Raw genomic sequence first — 19,162 nt, 5'->3', positions numbered from 1 at the left:
TTTTTTACTGGAATAGCTTTTATTTGTTATCCAACATGTACCAGTCAGCAACAGCCTAAATACATATAATTTAATAAGGAGGCAAAACCCACACATTTAACAACATACTCTCAAGCTGTGTTGTTTCTTTGCATATGGAAACATGCAAAATGACCTATTAGAAGTTAAATAGCAACTTAAAGTCCAATATCTCAGGCAAATTATATCCTAAAACCAAATATTTTCTGCTTTCCTTACGGTATTTGAAAGGAGCAATTGTGATGAAGATAGGACACAACGTGAGTTACTGCTTTCAATTCCTACTAACTGTCCTAAAATTAGTCTCTCAATGAACTTTGATTCAATACAGTTGATAATGTTGAAACTACTTTCCTACCAGTGACCTTATTCTGAGATTTTTGGATATGTTGATGGTATCCAAACAATAAGATGGATTGTATCAAGATTATGATCTTTATGAAAGACTTGTTAAAAACTGTTTTTAATACTTAAGACTTTACATTTCTTAAGATGTCAGTAAGTGACTAAATAATCTCATGTTTATATACGATACCATCATTTGAGAATTAACATTTTACAAGATATATTTGAATGTTTTGCTATTTGTGAAAAAACAGCCTGAATGAAAAGAATTACATAATTGGATATGGAAAGAAGATGTTGTGCTCAGAAAAGTTTAAGAATTTGAATGGTACTTCTGAATAAACTGTAAGAAACAGGATAGGAGAGTGGTAGATGAGACAGGAAAGAAGACAGGGCTAGCCTTTTATATCATAGAAGAGGGATTAACAAACTATGACCTAAACCTGGTTTTGTAAATAAGTTTTATGGGAACATAGCCATGCCCATTGGTTTATATATTGTCCATGGTTGCTTTTGTGCTCAACTCAACAACAGCAGAGTCAACTATTTGCGGCAGGACTCTTATGGCCAGCAAAGTCTAAAATATTTACTATGTAGATCTTTAAGGAAAAGACTGTTGACCCCTGCCATATAAGACGGAGAGACTTGGAAGAATGTGAAACAGTGGGGTGACAAGATGAGATCTGCACTCTGACACATCATTCTAGCAATATACTTGAGGATGAACTGCAAAGAATGTGACAGAAGGCAAGGAGGTCAGTTAGGGAGCAATTAAAGAACTCCAGATGAGAGATGATGAGGGCCTGGGGAGGAGCAGTAGCAGTAAGGTTGGAGAGGAAGAACTAGATTTGAGAAACATTTAATTGGTAACATGAAAGGACTGATTGGATATGAGAGAAGGAGGAGTTGACAAACAAAAAGAATATTTTATGTCATATGTTTGTAGAAAAAATGTACGTAAGTGTGCTTTATAAAGTTATCAATATTAAAAATGTGACATCAAATTAAAATATCATAGCAAAATATCAATAGAAGACTGTGACATCTACTGAATATGATCTCTCTAACAGTTATAAAGGAAACTGCCAAGCAATTAACACGAACATTTATAATGATGAAAGGCAAATGACATTTGACATCAGTATCAGGGAGCATAGTGAGTGTGCAAAACTGCGGAGCACATGGCCCAGCTAAAGAAAGCAGCTGGTACTCAGCACCAACTCAGTGTTGTCATGCAGAAATGCAAATCAAGGGTTATAAAACTTCTTCATTTTTTTTCCTGAGACTTTAAGTCACCATAAAGACAAATACTGTGTGGAACAAACAGTACTTCTCAGAGCCAGATTCAATCCTGAAACAGACAGTCTGTGATCTCTGCCATCTAATTAACAAACACAGTAGAAACATGATATTGATACTTTGTGTAACATAGCATAACTAGAATGGCAAGAAGGAAATAATGTTCTGACTAGCAGATCTCAAGCAAGCACAGAATTATGAAGTATACATTTCAGAGTATCCTAGTAAGCAGTGACGTTTGATAGAAAAATGTGAGAAACTTTATTGGGTAAGATATTTCATGGGAAAGTTATAGGTATTTCATAAGAAACGATTATTTTTACCAAATAAGAAATATTTAAAACAAATATACAAAGTGATGAGTACCCATATTCAGTAAAATATTAACAATATTGTTAAAGTCTCTTAACCCACAAAACCTCCTCCATAGCAGCTCCCTCTCTCCCCCAGTTAAAATCTGTCTTAAAAATATGTTGATTACCGTCCCTAAGAGTCTTAATGGTTGATGATTATGATAAAAACACCTGTTAAGACATATTTATATTTTATTAATTCCTCTAACAATCTATAATACAGGATTCATATTTCAAAGATAAAGAAAACCATGGAATAAGAGTAGTTTCCTAACTTGCCTTTACTAGTAAATGATAGGCTGAAATTAAGACCTTCTGACTCCAAATTTCAGGATTCTTCTCACTACATCACTAGGATATTCATGAATTCAAAGCAATTAATTTCACAGATATAAAAGCACACGGATAGATTTTTCATTCTGTTCAAAAAAAAATCTATCCAAGATAGTACATTTGCCTATACAAATATAACTTCCTAAATTATTTGCAAAATATAAGGATCAATTCCAACTATGGGGACAAACACATTGTTAGATTTGCCAGACTTTTAAAAGTAATTTGTCTTTTATAAGTATTTTTGCTTTTAAAAATATTTGATTCATTTCACAAGCATTTTTCTTGGATAGGGTATTCAGATACACATGTTCTCTCACTTTTTTCCCACCTGCAAATATCTTTCTTTCGCCACAACTGGTGAATAATTTGAATGGATATGGGATTCTCGGTTGCAGTCTTTTTCTCTCAGTCACTTGCCCTTCAAATTCTTTCCAAGTGCTCCTCCACAATATTTCAGCCTTGAGTTTGTCCCAGAGAGGGAAAGCATCACAACAGGTCACTTGGCTGAAACCGTCCAGGTCCCACCTACCTATCTGCATCAGTAGCTGCTTGACCCAGAAAAAGTAGATAAGCTGGAGCTGGAAATGGAGAGGAGGCAGCCTGATTTATGTTGCCATCATTCTGATTGCCAGTTATAGTTACTTTTTAAGAAAAGATTAAGAAGAAAGAAGAAACAGAATACACAGTTAAAAGAACATTTTTCTACTAATCCATTTTTAGTTAGGTATCATCATACTAAGCTGACTTAGATTGAAAAAACCTTTGGGGCTTGACTGCCAACAGATTGAAAAAACCTTTGGGGCTTGAGTGCCAAAATTTCTAATGCTTTAACTATTTTAGAGTGTATTAGACTCCAGGGATTGGTATGAATTCCATCTAAAACTGGTAAATGGTACTAATGTTATTCAGAGCCAGAAGAAAAAATACTTAATGAAATAAATAAGAAGCTAGCATCTAATACAAATGCATGGAATACAGCAATTTCTCAAAATAAGAACTGATAAATGAGGACATATTTAAGAACACAATGTCACAATTATATTGTATGAAGCAAACTTATGGAGAAAAAATTGTATTCTATTAAAAAATAATATTCCTACGGGAAAAAAATCTGTAAAAAATACAAATACATGGAGGCTAAATAATACACTACAAATAACCAAGAGATCACTGAAGAAAACAAAGAGGAAATCAAAAAATACCTAGAAAAAAGTGACAATGAAAACATGATGACACAAAACCTACGGGATGCAGCGAAAGCAGTTCTAAGAGGGAAGTTTATAGCAATACAATCCTACCTCAAGAAACAAAAAAAATCTCAAATAAACAACCTAACCTTACACCTAAAGTGATTAGAGAAAGAAGAACAAAAAAACCCCAAAGTTAGCAGAAGGAAAGAAATCATAAAGATCAGATCAGAAATAAATGAAAAACAAATAAAGGAAACGAGCAAATATCAATAAAACTACAAGCTGGTTCTTTGAGAAGATAAACAAAATTGATAAACCATTAGCCAGACTCATCAAGAAAAAAAGGGAGAAGATTCAAATCAACAGAATTAGAAATGAAAAAGGAGAAGTAACGACTGACACTGCAGAAATACAAAGGATCATGAGAGATTACTACAAGCAACCATATGCCAATAAAATGAACAACATGGAAGAAATGGACAAATTCTTAGAAAAGCACAACCTTCTGAGACTGAACCAGGAAGAAACAGAAACTATAAACAGACCAATCACAAGCACTGAAATTGAGACTGTGATTAAAAATCTTCCAACAGGGCTTCCCTGGTGGCGCAGTGGTTGAGAGTCTGCCTGCCGATGCAGGGGACACAGGTTCGTGCCCCGGTCTGGGAAGATCCCACATGCCATGGAGCAGCTGGGCACGTGAGCCATGGCCGCTGAGCCTGCGCGTCCGGAGCCTGTGCTCCGCAACGGGAGAGGCCACAACAGTGAGAGGCCTGCGTACCGCAAAAAAAAAAAAAAAAAAAAAAAAAAAAATCCAAGAAACAAAAGCCCAGGACCAGATGTCTGCACAGGTGAATTCTATCAAACATTTAGAGAAGAGCTAACACCTATCCTTCTCAAAGTCTTCCAAAATATAGCAGAAGGAGGAACACTCCCAAACTCATTCTATGAGGCCACCATCACCCTGATACCAAAACCAGACAAAGATGTTACAAAAAAAGGCCAATATCGCTGATCAACACAGATGCAAAAATCATCAACAAAATACTAGCAAACAGAATCCAACAGCACATTCAAAGTATCTACACCATATCTACACCATTATCCCAGGAATGCAATGATTCTTCAATATACGCAAATCAATCAATGTGATACACCATACTAACAAAGTGAAGGATAAAAACCATGTGATCATCTCAACAGATGCAGAAAAAGCTTTCAACGAAATTCAACATCCATTTATGCTAAAAAATCCTCCAGAAAGTAGGCATAGAGGGAACTTACCTCAACATAATATAGGGCATATATGACAAACCCACAGCCAACACCGTTCTCAATGGCGAACAACTGAAACCATTCCCATTAAGATCAGGAACAAGACAAGGTTGCCCACTCTCACCACTATTATTTTTTTTTTAATTTTTTATATTTTGCGGTACGCAGGTCTCTCACTGTTGTGGCCTCTCCCGTTGCAGAGCACAGGCTCTGGACACACAGGCTCAGCAGCAAAGGCTCGCGGGCCCAGCCGCTCTGCGGCATGTGGGATCTTCCCGGACTGGGGCACGAACCCACGTCCCCTGCATCGGCAGGCGGACTCTCAACCACTGCGCCACCAGGGAAGCCCCTCACCACTATTATTCAACATAGTTTTGGAAGTTTCAGTCACAGCAGTGAGACGAAAAAGAAATAAAAGGAATCCAAATCGGAAAAGAAGAAGTAAAGCTGTCACTGTTTGCAGATGACATGATACTATATATAGAAAATCCTAAAGATGTTACCAGAAAACTACCAGATCTAATCAATGAATTTGGTAAAGTAGCAGGATACAAAATTAATGCACAGAAATCTCTTGAATTCCTATACACCAATGATGAAAAATCTGAAAGAGGAATTAAGGAAACACTCCCATTTACCATTGCAACAAAAAGAATAAAATATCTAGGAATAAACCTACCAAAGGAGAAAAAAAAAAAACCTGTATGCAGAAAACTACAAGACACTGATGACAGAAATTAAAGATGATACAAACAGATGGAGAGATATACCATGTTCTTGGATTGGAAGAATCAATATTGTGAAAATGACTCTACTACCCAAAGCAATCTATAGATTCAATGCAATCTCTATCAAACTACCAATGGCATTTTTCACAGAAGTAGAACAAAAAATTTTACAATTTGTATGGAAACACAAAAGACCCCGAATAGCCAAAGCAATCTGGAGAAAGAAAAACGGAGCTGGAGGAATCAGGCTCCCTGATTTCAGACTATACTACAAAGCTACAGTAATCAAGACAGTATGGTACTGGCACAAAAACAGAAAGATAGATCAATGGAACACGACAGAAAGCCCAGAGACAAACCCACGCACATATGGTCACCTTATCCTTGATAAAGGAGGCAAGAATATACAATGGAGAAAAGACAGTGTCTTCAATAAATTGTGCTGGGAAAACTGGACAGCTACATGTAAAAGAATGAAATTAGAACACTCCCTACACCATACACAAAATAAACTCAAAATGGATTAAAGACCTAAATGTAAGGCCAGACACTATAAAACTCTTAGAGGAAAACATAGGCAGAACACTCTATGACATAAATCACAGCAAGATTCTTTCTGACTCACCTCCTATAGAAATGGAAATAAAAACAAAAATAAGCAAATGGGACCTAATGAAACTTAAAAGCTTTTGCACAGCAAAGGAAAACATAAACAAGATGAAAAGACAACCCTCAGAATGGGACAAAATATTTGCAAATGAAGCAACTGACAAAGGATTAATCTCCAAAATTTACAAGCAGCTCATGCAGCTCAATAACAAAAAAACAAACAACCCAATCCAAAAATGGGCAGAAGACCTTAATGGACACTTCTCCAAAGAAGATATACATATTGCCAACAAACACATGAAAGAATGCTCAACACCATTAATCATTAGAGAAATGCAAATCAAAAGTAAAATGAGATATCATCTCACACCAGTCAGAATGGCCATCATCAAAAAATCTACAAACAATAAATGCTGGAGAGGGTGTGGAGAAAAGGGAACACTCTTGCACTGCTGGTGGGAATGTACATTGATACAGCCACTATGGAGAATAGTACTGAGGTTCCTTAAAAAACTAAAAATAGAACTACCATATGACCCAGCAATCCCACTACTGGGCATATACCCTGAGAAAACCATAATTCAAAAAGAGACATGTACCACAATGTTCACTGCAGCTCTATTTACAATAGCCAAGACATGGAAGCAACCTACGTGTCCATCAACAGATGAATGGATAAAGAAGATGTGGCACATATATACAATGGAATATTACTCAGTCATAAAAAGAAACGAAATTGAGTTTTTGTAGTGAGGACCTAGAGTCTGTCATACAGAGTGAAGTAAGTCAGAAAGAGAAAGACAAATACCATATGCTAACACATATATATGGAATCTAAAAAAAAAAAATGGTTCTGAAGAATCTAGGGGCAGGACAGGAATAAAGATGCAGATATGGAGAATGGATTTGAGGATATGGGGAGGGGGAACGGTAAGCTGGGACAAAGTGAAAAAGTGTCATGGACTAATACATACTACCAAATGTAAAATAGCTAGTGGGAAGCCGCCACATAGCACAGGGAGATCAGCTCGGTGCTTTGTGACCGCTTAGGGGGTAGGATAGGGAGTGTGGGAGGGAGATGCAAGAGGGAGGAGATATGGGGATATATGTATATGTATAGCTGATTCACTTTGTTATAAAGCAGAAAGTAACACACCATTGTAAAGCAATTATACTCCAATAAAGATGTTAAAAAATAATAATATTCCTTAAATCAAAATTAGTAATGCATAATTAGAAAAATATTACCAAAACTGAATTACACAGAATATAAATGTTGTTCCCTTAAAAAATAAATATTAGCAATGACATTGATAGAACAACAGTAAGTACAGTATGAATTTTTACTATAAGATTTTATATCACATAGGGCTTAAACTTTCTAAATTAATAGGGGTCCTTTTTTGGGGAGGAGGGGTTTGGTAGTCTTTCTATTGCCATGGATTCTACAGAACTGCCCTGCTCCCTCCCCTCCCCTTGGTAGCCAAGTATACCTACATAACTCCATTGGTAAGCCCTAGTTTTAGAGAAGAAAGTGGTTTCTTAGGAAGAAACAAAAGCTCCTAAGATGAAACCAAAAGAAAGGTCAGTCTCTTGATGACTTGTGGAGGCGACCAACCTCAGTGTCTAGACTTTTTCCTTCAACTTTGGTTTTGCTCTTATTTAGTCCAATACCCTGAGTTCCTTACAAATAGACTGACTGCATGTCTAGATTCTCAAAATACTGCCAAAGCTAACATTCCAAACCAGCACAATCCTCTGAACCATGACCATACAAAAAAAAAAGAGAAGCAAAAAGAAGTCTATCCTTACAAAAGCCAGTTTACACACTGAACTATTTAAACTATTTGCTCACTCTTCTCACTTCCATTCATATTTAGCTTCCTAACCACTGGCCACCCCTATGGAAATTCTGTAAGTTGATGAAGCTACAGCCATTCCAGCTGCCAACCACACTTTTGGCTTTGTTGATGACAGGGAAATATAAAGTCTGAAAGAAAGATTGGCTGAGCAAGGAGAGAACTCAAGCTTAGCAACAACATTTCACAAAATAAAATTAGGACTGCATTATATGGTTTTCAGCTATTACTCTCAATTTTATATTATCATATGCTCTTTTTATACAAAAAAATATATACAGAGAGGATTCTGGAACATGGCAGAGTAATAAGCACCAGGAATCCATCTCCCCATCTAGACAATAATTACACTGGCAGAATCTGTCTGACATAACTCTTTTAGAACGCTGGATTATTTTGAAGGCTTGCAAACTACCAGGGGAAGATGTGGAGGGTAAATTGCGGTTAATTTTGGTCAGTTTCAGCTATTAGCACAGTAGCAACTACCCATCCCCCACCCCCAGCCACGTGACAAGCAACAGTGCACCTGTTCCTAGAGCAGCCTGCACACAGCTCAAGTGTTGGCAAGAATGTGGAGAAATTGGAACCATTATGTACTATTGATGGGAATTAAAATGATACAGGGTTGTGGAAAACAATAAGGCAGTTCCTCAAAAAATTAAAAAATAGAATTACCATATGATCTAACAATTCCACATCTGGGTACATACCCCAAAGAATTGGAAGCAGGGTCTTGAAGAGATATTTGTACACCCATGTTCATAGAAGCATTATTCGTAAGAGCTGAAATGGAAACACCCAAGTGTCCACTGATGAATCAATGGATAAGCAAAATGTGGTATAAACATACACTGAAATATTATTCAGCCTTAAAAAGGAAGGAAATTCTATAATATGCTACAACATGGATGTGATCAGAAAAGATGTTTGATATGATTTCAATCTTCTTAAGTTTATTGAGACTTGTTTTGTGTCCCACCATATGGTCAGTCCTTGTGAAAGTTCCATGTGTGCCTAAGAAGAACGTGTATTCTGCTGCTGTTGTATAAAATAAAACAATTACTCAGGATATCCTGAGTCTCAAGCTCTGCCACAGAGGCTGAGGGTGGGAGAGAAGTCAGGGTTGCATGGGCACCTCTGCTGTGTCTGGTGTTGTCAGGTTTGCAGTTCTGGGGAGGGGGATGGTGTCCCAGGCCCTGCTGCCACTGCAGCCCAGTTACCTGTGGCCACAGATGCCACTGTGGCCAGGAGGCCAAAGTCATGTGTGCTGCCTCCCTTGCTGCTGCTAAATGCTATGGGCCTGTGGGCACAGCTGCTGAGGCTGGAGGGCCTTAATCGCAGGCACCTCCTCTACTCTTTCCTCAGTTCTATCTCCCCTATGTGTTCTAGACCACCCATATGTAGATGTACAGAAATGCAGAATTCTCTGGCATTCTGGTATGTTGGGCAGAGTCAGCTTTGCTCAGTTGTGGATGTTTTACTGGTTGAATATTGAAGGGAAGAGACAAAGGTAATGTTTCACTCTATGCCATGATGCTGACATGACTCCAATACAGTCTCAAATTTCAAAGATCTGAAAGCATAATGAGGAAGATAATAAAAATAATAATTTAAAGAAACTACTATTTACTAAATGTTTACAGTATGCCAATCATGTGTGTTACTTCTATATTTTCTTAAAATTTTCAGAGAGCTTATCAAGGTATAATGAAACCACAATAAATTACACCATTTGAAGTGTACAGTTTTATAGGTTTTGACATACTCATACAGCCATGAGCATCATTACTGTTAAGATAATGAGCATGTCCATTACTCCAAAATTTTCCACGTCCTTCTTTAATTCTTCCATGCCCCTCTGTGCCTCCATTCCACTTCCCAGTTCGCAGGCAACCACTGATCTGCTTTCTATCACTATACATTACTTTGCACTTTCTACTATGTTATATAGATGGAATCATATGATATGTACTCTTTTATGTCTAGCTTTTAAACTCAGCATAATTATTTTGAAATTCATCCATGCTGTTGTATATATCGATATGCATTCCTTTTTACTGCTGGGTAGTATTCCATTGTAAGTAAATACTACAACTTCTTTATGCATTTACCTGTTGACAAACATTCAAACTATTTCTAGTTTCTTGGCTATTATAAAACATACTATAAACATTAAGGTAAAAGTCATTATATAAATATATGCTTTCAGATCTCTTGGGTATATATCTAGGATTGGAATGGTTGAATTGTATGGTAAACATATGTTTAACTTTTTAAGAAAATACCAAACTGTTTCCAAAGTGGTTTCATATTCCCACCAGCACTGTATAGGAGTGTCAGTTGCTCCACATCCTAGTCATGACTTAGTATACCTTATTGTGGTTTTAATCTATATTTCCCTAATGATTATTGGTGTTGAGCATCTTTTCATGTACCTATTTATTATCTATCTATATATATATATTTGATGGTAAAATAGATGGTCAAATCTTTTGCCAATTTTTTTATTAAACTGCTTTCTTATTATTGAGTTTTCAGAGTTCTTAATTATAACGAAAGTAATTCTTCATATATGAGGTCTGCAAATTATACACACACACACACACACACACACACACACACGGAATTATATATTTATACTTATAAAGCCTCCCCGCCCCACTGAGTGACTTGTTTTTTCATTGTCTTAAGAGTTTCTTTTGAAGAGCAGAATTTCCTAATATTGATGAAGTCCAATTTATCAATTTCGTCTTTTATGAATCATGCTTTTGTGGCGTTATATCTGAGAAATCTTTACCTAACCCCACTTCACAAAGATTTGTCCTATGTTTATACCTAGAAGTTTTACGGTTTGTTTACATTTAGTTCTATGAAATACATTTTGTTAAGTCTGTATATGGTGCAACATATACATTGAAAAACCTTTTGTTTTTCTGTGGTTTTTATTTTTTGCTTTAAATGAGTCTATTTCTAGACTCTCTATGCTGTTCCATTGATCAATTTGTCAATCTTGATACTAATACCACACTGTCTTTATTTCTTTGAGTACAATTTTACATTAACTTGAAATCAGGTGGAATAACTTCTCCAAATTTTTTCTTCTCAAGTAGCTTTGGCTCCTCTAGCTCTTATGCATCCCCAGTTTCAAAATAAGCTTATCAATTTCTACCAAAAAAAAAGTCCCTGCTAAGATTTTAGCATGGGATTGCATTGAATCTACATAGCCATTTGAGGAGAAGGGACATCTCAACAATGTTAAGTTTTAGCCTGGTATATATTTTTCTATCATTTTTACCTCTTGGCCTTTATATCTGAAACGTTTTTTTTTTTTTTAAATAGGCAGCACATAGTTGGATTTTGCTTTTATGTAATCTGAAAAAATTCTGCCTTTTAATTAGAATGTTTAGACCAATTTACACTTAATGTAAGTAATTAATCTACCACATTGCTATTTGTTTTCTATTTGTCCCATGTGATTTTTGCTCCTTTTTTCTTCTTTTTCTGCATTTTCTTAGATTGACCATATTTATAACTCCATTTTATATTCTTTGTTGGCTTATTAGCTATAATTCTTTTGTGTTATTTTGGTTGTTGCTAAGTTTGCAGTATACTTCTTTAACTTTTCACTCTCTATCTTCATTATACCACTTCCTATATACTATAGAAACCTTATAATAGTATCCTCTCATTTCTCCCTTCCCAGCCTCTGTATTACTATTGTCATTGCTGTCACATATTGTTATAAACTCCACAATATACTGTGTCTACGTTTTAAACATCATCTTTTAAAGAGATATACTTACCCATGATGTTACATTTCTAGTACTCTCTAATCTTTTATTATATCAACCCAGTTTTCCATCTGGTATCATTTTCTTTTTGGCTTAAAACAACAATCAGTTATTCTTTCTCATGGTTTCTTTGTGTCAGGAAGGTGGGAAGGAATCAGCTGGGCAGATGCACACAGCTGGGCAGGTGCACACAGCCGGGCGTTTGGCCAGCTGTCTCCTTGTCCTCAAGTGGTCTTGGTGGTCTCTTGGCATGGGCTCGTTTGGGCTTCCTTACAACATGGTGGCTTCTAGGCATTTGGGCTGTTCCATGACAGCTGATGGCTTCCAGAAGGAGTGTTCCAACAAGCTGTGGTGCTTTGTATGACTCCTTCTTAGCAGTCACAGTGTCACTTCTACTGCACTCCACTGGTTACCAAGAGTCCCAAGCCAAAGTCAAGGGAAGGAGAATTAGATTCCATGTCTTGATGGGGGAGGTGCAAGGTTCTAGAAGTGCATGTGGGGTGGGAGATATTGTTTTGGTTCTCTGTCACATGTGATGCTCCATATGTTTCCTTACTGCCCCCCTCCCAGTCCTAGCTGAGTCAGGAGACCCCAAGGGCTCCCTGTCATTCCCTGACCATCTGGTATTCTAGCCAAAAGGAAATGCTAGCCCAAGTCTTGCAGGGGCCTTCCCTGCCTCCCTGAGAACACAAAGACCTGTGTCCCATTACTCAACCCACCACCCTTTCCAGGGGCCATTTCACCCTGCTGGACCCAGAGCCTTTCCTCCAGGTCCAGAGCAGCTCCCAGTCCCTGAGGACTCACTCTTTTTTTTAATTATTGGAGTATAATTGCTTTATAATGTTTTGTTAGTTTCTGCTGTACAGTGAAGTGAATCAGCTACATGTATACCTATATCCCCTCCCATTTGGACCTCCCTCCCACCCTAGCCACCATCCCACCCATCCAGGTCATCACAGAGCATGGAGCTGAGCTTCCTGTGCTTTACAGCATGTTCCCACTAGCTATCTATTTTACACATGGTAGTGTATGTATGTCAATCTTAATCTCCCAGTTTGTCCCACCCTCCCCTCCCCACGTGTCCACATGTCCGTTCTCTACGTCTACGTCTCTATTCCTGCTCTGCAAATAGGTTCATCTGTACCATTTTTCTAGAGTCCACATACATGCGTTAATATATAATATTTGTTTTTCTCTTTCCGACTTACTTCACTTTGTATGACAGGCTCTAGGGCCATCCACGTCTCTACAAATGACCCAATTTCGTTTCTTTTTATGGCTGAGTAATATTCTATTGTATATATGTACCACATCTTCTTTATCCATTCATCTGTCGTTGGCCATTTAGGTTGCTTCCATGTCCTGGCTATTGTAAACAGTGCTGCAATGAACATTGGGGTACGTGTGCCCCTTTGAGTTATGGTTTTCTCAGGGGTACGTGTGCCCAATAGTGGGATTGCTGGGTCATATGGTAGCTCTACTTTTAGTTTTTAAAGGAATCTCCATACTGTTCTCCACAGTGGCTGTATAAATTTACATTTCCACCAACAGTGCAAGAGGGTTCCCTTTTCTCCACACCCTCTCCAGCATTTATTGTTTCTAGATTTTTTGATAATGGCCATTCTGACCAGTGTGAGGTGATACCTCATTGTAGTTTTGATTTGCATTTCTGTAAAAATTAGTGATGTTGAGCATCCTTTCATGTGCCCCTTGGCCATCTGTATGTCCTCCCTGGAGAGATGTCTATTTAGGTCTTCTGCCCATTTTTTGATTGGGTTGCTTGTTTTTTTGATATTGAGCTCCATGAGCTGTTTGTATATTTTGAAGATTAATCCTTTGTTGCTTCATTTGCAAATATTTTCTCCCATTCTGAGGGTTGTCTTTCTGTCTTGTTTATGGTTTCTTTTGCTGTGCAAAAGCTTTTAAGTGGTATCATTTTCTAGTGCTGAAATGGGTTCCTTTGATATTTCTTGTACTGCAGGATGTTTGGTGATAAATTCTTTCCATTTTTGAGTGTCTTTTAAAAAAATTTTCATTTGGCCTTCATTTTTGAAAGATATTCTCCCAGGGTACAGAATTCTAGGTGTATAGTATTTTTCTTCCGTTATTTTAAAGATGTTGCTTTATTGTTTTGTAGTTTGCATTGTCTCGTAGTTTGCATTGTCTCTGATGACGAATCTGCTTCCATGGTTATCTTTATTCCCTCATACATAATAACAATGATATCTTTACTCTATTTGCTTTTAAGATTTTCTTCTCATAACTGGCTCTAAGCAATTTGATTGTGATATGCCTTGGTGTAATTTTATTCACATTTCCTACGCTTGGGGCTTGTGGAGCTTCTTGGAACTGCTATTTTATAGTTTTTATCAAGTTTGGAAACATTTTAGTCATTATGTCTTCAAGTATATTTTTCTGTTGCCCCCTTTTCTCACCTTTCCCTTCAGGACTCCAGTGACATGAATGTTGTGTACTTGGCTGCCTGAAGTTGTGCCACAGCTCAGAAATGCTCTTTTTTTTCTGCTTTTGTTTTTTAGTCTTTCTCTCTCCAGTTTCATTTTGGATAGCTTCTTTTGCTATGTCTTTTAGTTCACTAATCCATATCCTGCAATGTGTCATCTCCATTAACCTCATCCAGTGTAATTTTCATCTCAGTCATGTAGTTTTTATGTCTAGAATTTTTATTTTTTATAGTTTTCATGTTTCTACTAAATACATTCAGTCAATCTAGCAGCTCTCTGACCATATGAAAGATAGTTATGATAATTCTATTAATGTCCTTATCTACTAATTTTCTTATTGTATCAATTCTGAGTCAGTTTCAACTGACTGATTTTCCTAATACATGTTATACTGACTTGGTTTCATGAATACATGGTAATTTTTGACAGAATGTCAGACATTGAGAATTTTATTTTGTTGTGTGTTAGATATTTTTGTATTCCTATAAATTATCTTAGTTTTTGTTCTGGGACACAGTTAAATTACTTGGAAGCAGTTTGATCCTTTCAGTTCTGACTTTGTTAGGCAGAACCAGAACAACTTTAAGTCTGTAGTTAATTTTTCCCCACTACTGAGATAAGACATGTTTAGTACTTGAGTGGAAGCACTATGAATTAGGAGGCTTTCCATACTGGTTGTTGGGAACAGCACTATGCCCAGCTCTGCGTGAGTGGGAGGTACGATTTCCTCGAGTCACTTCAGGTGGTTCTTTCCCAAGCCTTGGATAGTTTATTCACATGCAAGTACTGATGAGTAGTCTGCTTGATACTCAAGGGGTCCTCTGAAGATTTTCTGTAGCTCACTCTTCTCTGGTAACCTGCCCTGTGAATTCTAGAGGCTTTCGCCTCCCTGATATCACAGCTCCATCTTCTCAACTCAAGGAGACCACCAGGTGCTACCTGGGTTCTCCCTCCCTGTGGCATGACAGGACAAGTTCTCTAGGCCTTAAGCCTAGAATGGCTCACCTCATTTTTCCCATCTCTCAGGAATCACTGTCTTTCATGTTTGATGTCCACTGTCTTGAGAGCTGTTTTTTCAAAGAATTTGTCCAATTTTTTTAGTTGTTTGAGATGGGAGGGTAAATCTGACCTATTATTCCATCTTTACTGGAATCGTAAGGCTATTATTTCTTTTAATACTGACAACAGCCTTGTGGGGAAAAGTTACTGGTCCAGAGTCACATAGCCCTTTTTCTAATGCATGTTCATAAAAATGCATTATCTATACAAAAAACCTATTGGTTCCCTTTGTCTGGACAACTTTTACTTCCTTTTCCTAGCTAAACTATGTTCTTTCAAAGTTCAGCTCAAGAGGCAACACCTCCTAAAAATCTCATCAGTTTCAGCTTATTTTCTCCCTGACTGCTTTCATGATGATTACAATTCTCTGCTCTATGCTCCTGTAATGTCCTAGGCACACATGTATCAGCACATCTTCAGTATAATTACTCATTTTGTTTCCTATCTTTCCTTCTTTGAAGGTTATCAGCTTTTTGAAGGCAACAACTGTCTTACATCTCTGTGTCATTAGCACCTAGGATAGTATTTGGAAAACAGTCAATGCTCAGTAGGTATATTTTTGAAATAAACTTCCTAATAAATTTTAGAATCCTTATAATTATCATATATAAAATAATTTTGAAGTACTAATTTCAAGGAATTCTATCTGTTAGGAAGAATTTACCTAACTTAAATAGCTGGATGTTTGAGAGAATGATAATGGTATTGTGGAAATTATAACAAGTAGTAAAAATGAACCATGTAATCTGCACATAATTAATAAGTTTTTTAACCAACCTGTTTGATAATAAAATGGCAATTCTTAAAGTGATCACATGAGCTCCAAATATATATATATGTGATAATTTCTATGTGCCATATCTTTCCCAGCAACATGAAAGACATTCCTGAAAGACAGCATGAACTTGAATTTTAATCCAGATCACAAAATCTATGTTCTTAGCAACTCTATACTGCCTCATAACTTGAGATTCATCTGCTTATTAAGTTTCATTGGGGGGGGGAGAGAGATAAATCTAATAATTTTTAATTGCCATAAAAGACTGATAAAGTCAAAACTAAATTTTCTTTAGTCTTTTGGATGCTACCATTAACGATCTTAAAGACTGTGAGTGCCATCTAAAAAGCTCATTTTAATCAAGCTTTTTCAGATGAGTAACTTTAAAAATATTAAACATATTCACAGTATAGGTACTGTGCCATTTCCTTTAAAGTAAATGTAATCTCAGTATGACAGAGACACCTATCAACAGCTTATCATATTTCTGGCTACATTTCATTTTAACAGTTACTAAAATTCTGTCTCTTAGGATCAAGGTCTAAGCTAGAAATATTACAAATAGCTCAAAAGTAGATTTATCTTGCCTCTAGAACTTAGCACCAAGTTAGTTTAAGTAAAGGCCAGAAGAGAATTAAACCAACAACACATATTCTATTCCCAATAGCAAATTCATATTAAAAGTTTTCGTCAAACATTTTCTCTAAACAGCTTAAGGGGTTTGCAAAAAAAGTTATTTATAGCTACTTTCTTTATTAAAAACTGAAAAAGATGTCATTTTATAGATGAGTAAGTTAAAGAGGTGACTCTGAACCTAAGGTTACAACCCTCTCAAGGTCTGTTTAAGAAACTCATATTCACAACCCAATACTAGTACCTACGAAATGACGTAGCTCATATACTATGCAAATACATAGCCAGCCTTATTTGTTTATACATTGTTTATGGCTGCAATCAGAAGGGTTGTATAGTTGTGGTAGAGATCTTATGGCCCACAAAGCCTAAATATTTATCTGGTCTGTTATAAAAAAGGCTGACCCCCTATCTAGACTACTATACCTTGTATCCTTTCCACTTACCTTCTTCATCCTATATACAGCTGCTAACATTACCTTCACAAAGCAAGACTAAGTTGTTGTTTAAATAATTCATCAGTGACTCTCCACTGCTTCCAGAGTTAAGCATAAATTTATCACCTTAATTTTCAATGCCATCAGTACCTTTCAACCTTATTCTTCTATCCTTATTTTTCAACCATTTCTGTCTTCATATCCAACATTTCAACAATACATGGCCTCGCACTATTTCTCAACCACGTCTTGCATATCTCTCCCCCTGCTTTCCTCGTGTAGAACCCCCTACTTGGAATTTCCTTTTCCTCAGTCATCCTTAGTTGTAGAAATGCCACCATCTTTGTCCAGCCCTAACTAGTTGGTTGGATACAGTATGGACTATTAAATGACCCACAGAGTGCTCAAAATCCTTGTGAAAATGCTACAGACTACCTCTTTGTTCTTTCAAAATGACTGCCCTCTCCCTTTCTTCATTTCCTTCATTCCTAGCCCCAGATATGGAACCTCACTACTTAAACTACCTTTTAACAGAACTTAGGCAGAAGGTTTAGATTTCCAACTTACAAAGTAGCTTTATATAGAAGCTAGGTAGATGAAGGAGAAATTCTCTCCCCTCTGTGGAACCAAGACAGGCGGGGAGAAAGGGAAAGAAGCTTGGCTAATTTAATGAAAGTTTAGAAGCTTAAAACAAACAGAAAATGGAAGAAACAACAAACCCAAACCATCATTTATTTGTAATGGCTACACAATTGTGCCACAGAAATGTTTACTTAACATTCCCCTGTCAGAAATTGTGGGTTTTTTTTCTTTGACAGCTGAACCAAGAGATTCTCCCACGAAAAGAAGGCATTAGGGCTTTTTATATGCATCAGTTATTTGTACATTAGGCCTGTCAGAAATTCTAAAATAATTCCATGCAAAACAAATTATTTTACTAATACTTCTAGACATGACATTGAGGTTAAAATTAGATTTAATAATACAGTTGTTTATATATTAAAAGGTAAGGTACAAATAATTTCAGTTTCCTAAATTTTTTGTAAAATGAAAAAGTGTGTAGTAACATAAATAAAAACTATTCATATGGTTCTAAACTCTATTTTAATATCTTGGTGTTTTTTAACATCATTATAACCATCTACTTTTGTTATCACAAGTTTAAGTATCAGCACATCTTTTAGTCCATAAATATTAACATTTTAGGCTAATCTATTAGATATTATTTTAAAGAATTAAATAAATATCTTTCCTGATCCTTTTAGAATTCAGTTTAAAATAATACTTCCTATTTTTAAAACCCTTTGTAGCATGGCAACAACTATTTCTAAGAAACTTATTCCCTGTGACTACTTTTCTTTCTGCTTTTTGACTTTGTCTCTCTCCCTTTGTACCATATCACGACTGCTGGGAAGGGAATGGTGTTCTCTGCAATACCAATCATCTGGACTGCTCTACTTATTTCTCTTTGCTTTACTGACTTCACAAAAGTTTTTAACTCTCTTGACAAAACCTTTTTCGTTTCATTCCAAGTTATAATTTTTACATTTGAATGCAGTTACTTTACTTTGTTTCTAAAAGATCTTCCAAAATCACTTTTTGAAGTGTTTTTGCTACCAAAAGACAAGAGGTAAAAGTACTAGAAAGTTTTTTAAAACATGGTTTCTCCACAAAACCATTCATTAAATATTCAGTTGTCTGAACCACAGTGAGCAAAAATGGACAGTGAAGCAGATAAAATATTTGTTTGACCTTTTGTAGGTTTACTTTATGTCTCTATGAACATGTTGTAGAAAATAATCTATTCGATTGGAATGATATACTAAGAGATTTCCTAGATGGAATATTTGCATACAGGATATGTTTCATTATGTGCCTGAAAGTTTTATATGTGTGAAAGAAAAAGGCAAAAGACAAAAGATTGATTGGGTGTTCGAAGAACTGTATTCTAGTCTTGACTTGTGTAAACTCTAAGGGCTTCTGTTTCCTC

The 19,162-nt window shown here is 36.4% G+C and overlaps 1 protein-coding gene across 1 annotated transcript in view; it reads right to left on the bottom strand.

Annotated features, from left to right (window-relative positions):
• The window catches only part of RSRC1 (arginine and serine rich coiled-coil 1), a 453,481-nt gene that overhangs the window by 175,755 nt on the left and 258,564 nt on the right, over positions 1–19,162 (bottom strand). The window lies entirely within an intron of this gene.

Source organism: Lagenorhynchus albirostris, chromosome 5, assembly GCF_949774975.1.
Source record: "Lagenorhynchus albirostris chromosome 5, mLagAlb1.1, whole genome shotgun sequence".
NCBI lineage: Eukaryota > Metazoa > Chordata > Mammalia > Artiodactyla > Delphinidae > Lagenorhynchus > Lagenorhynchus albirostris.
This window is presented reverse-complemented; position numbering and strand designations above follow the sequence as displayed.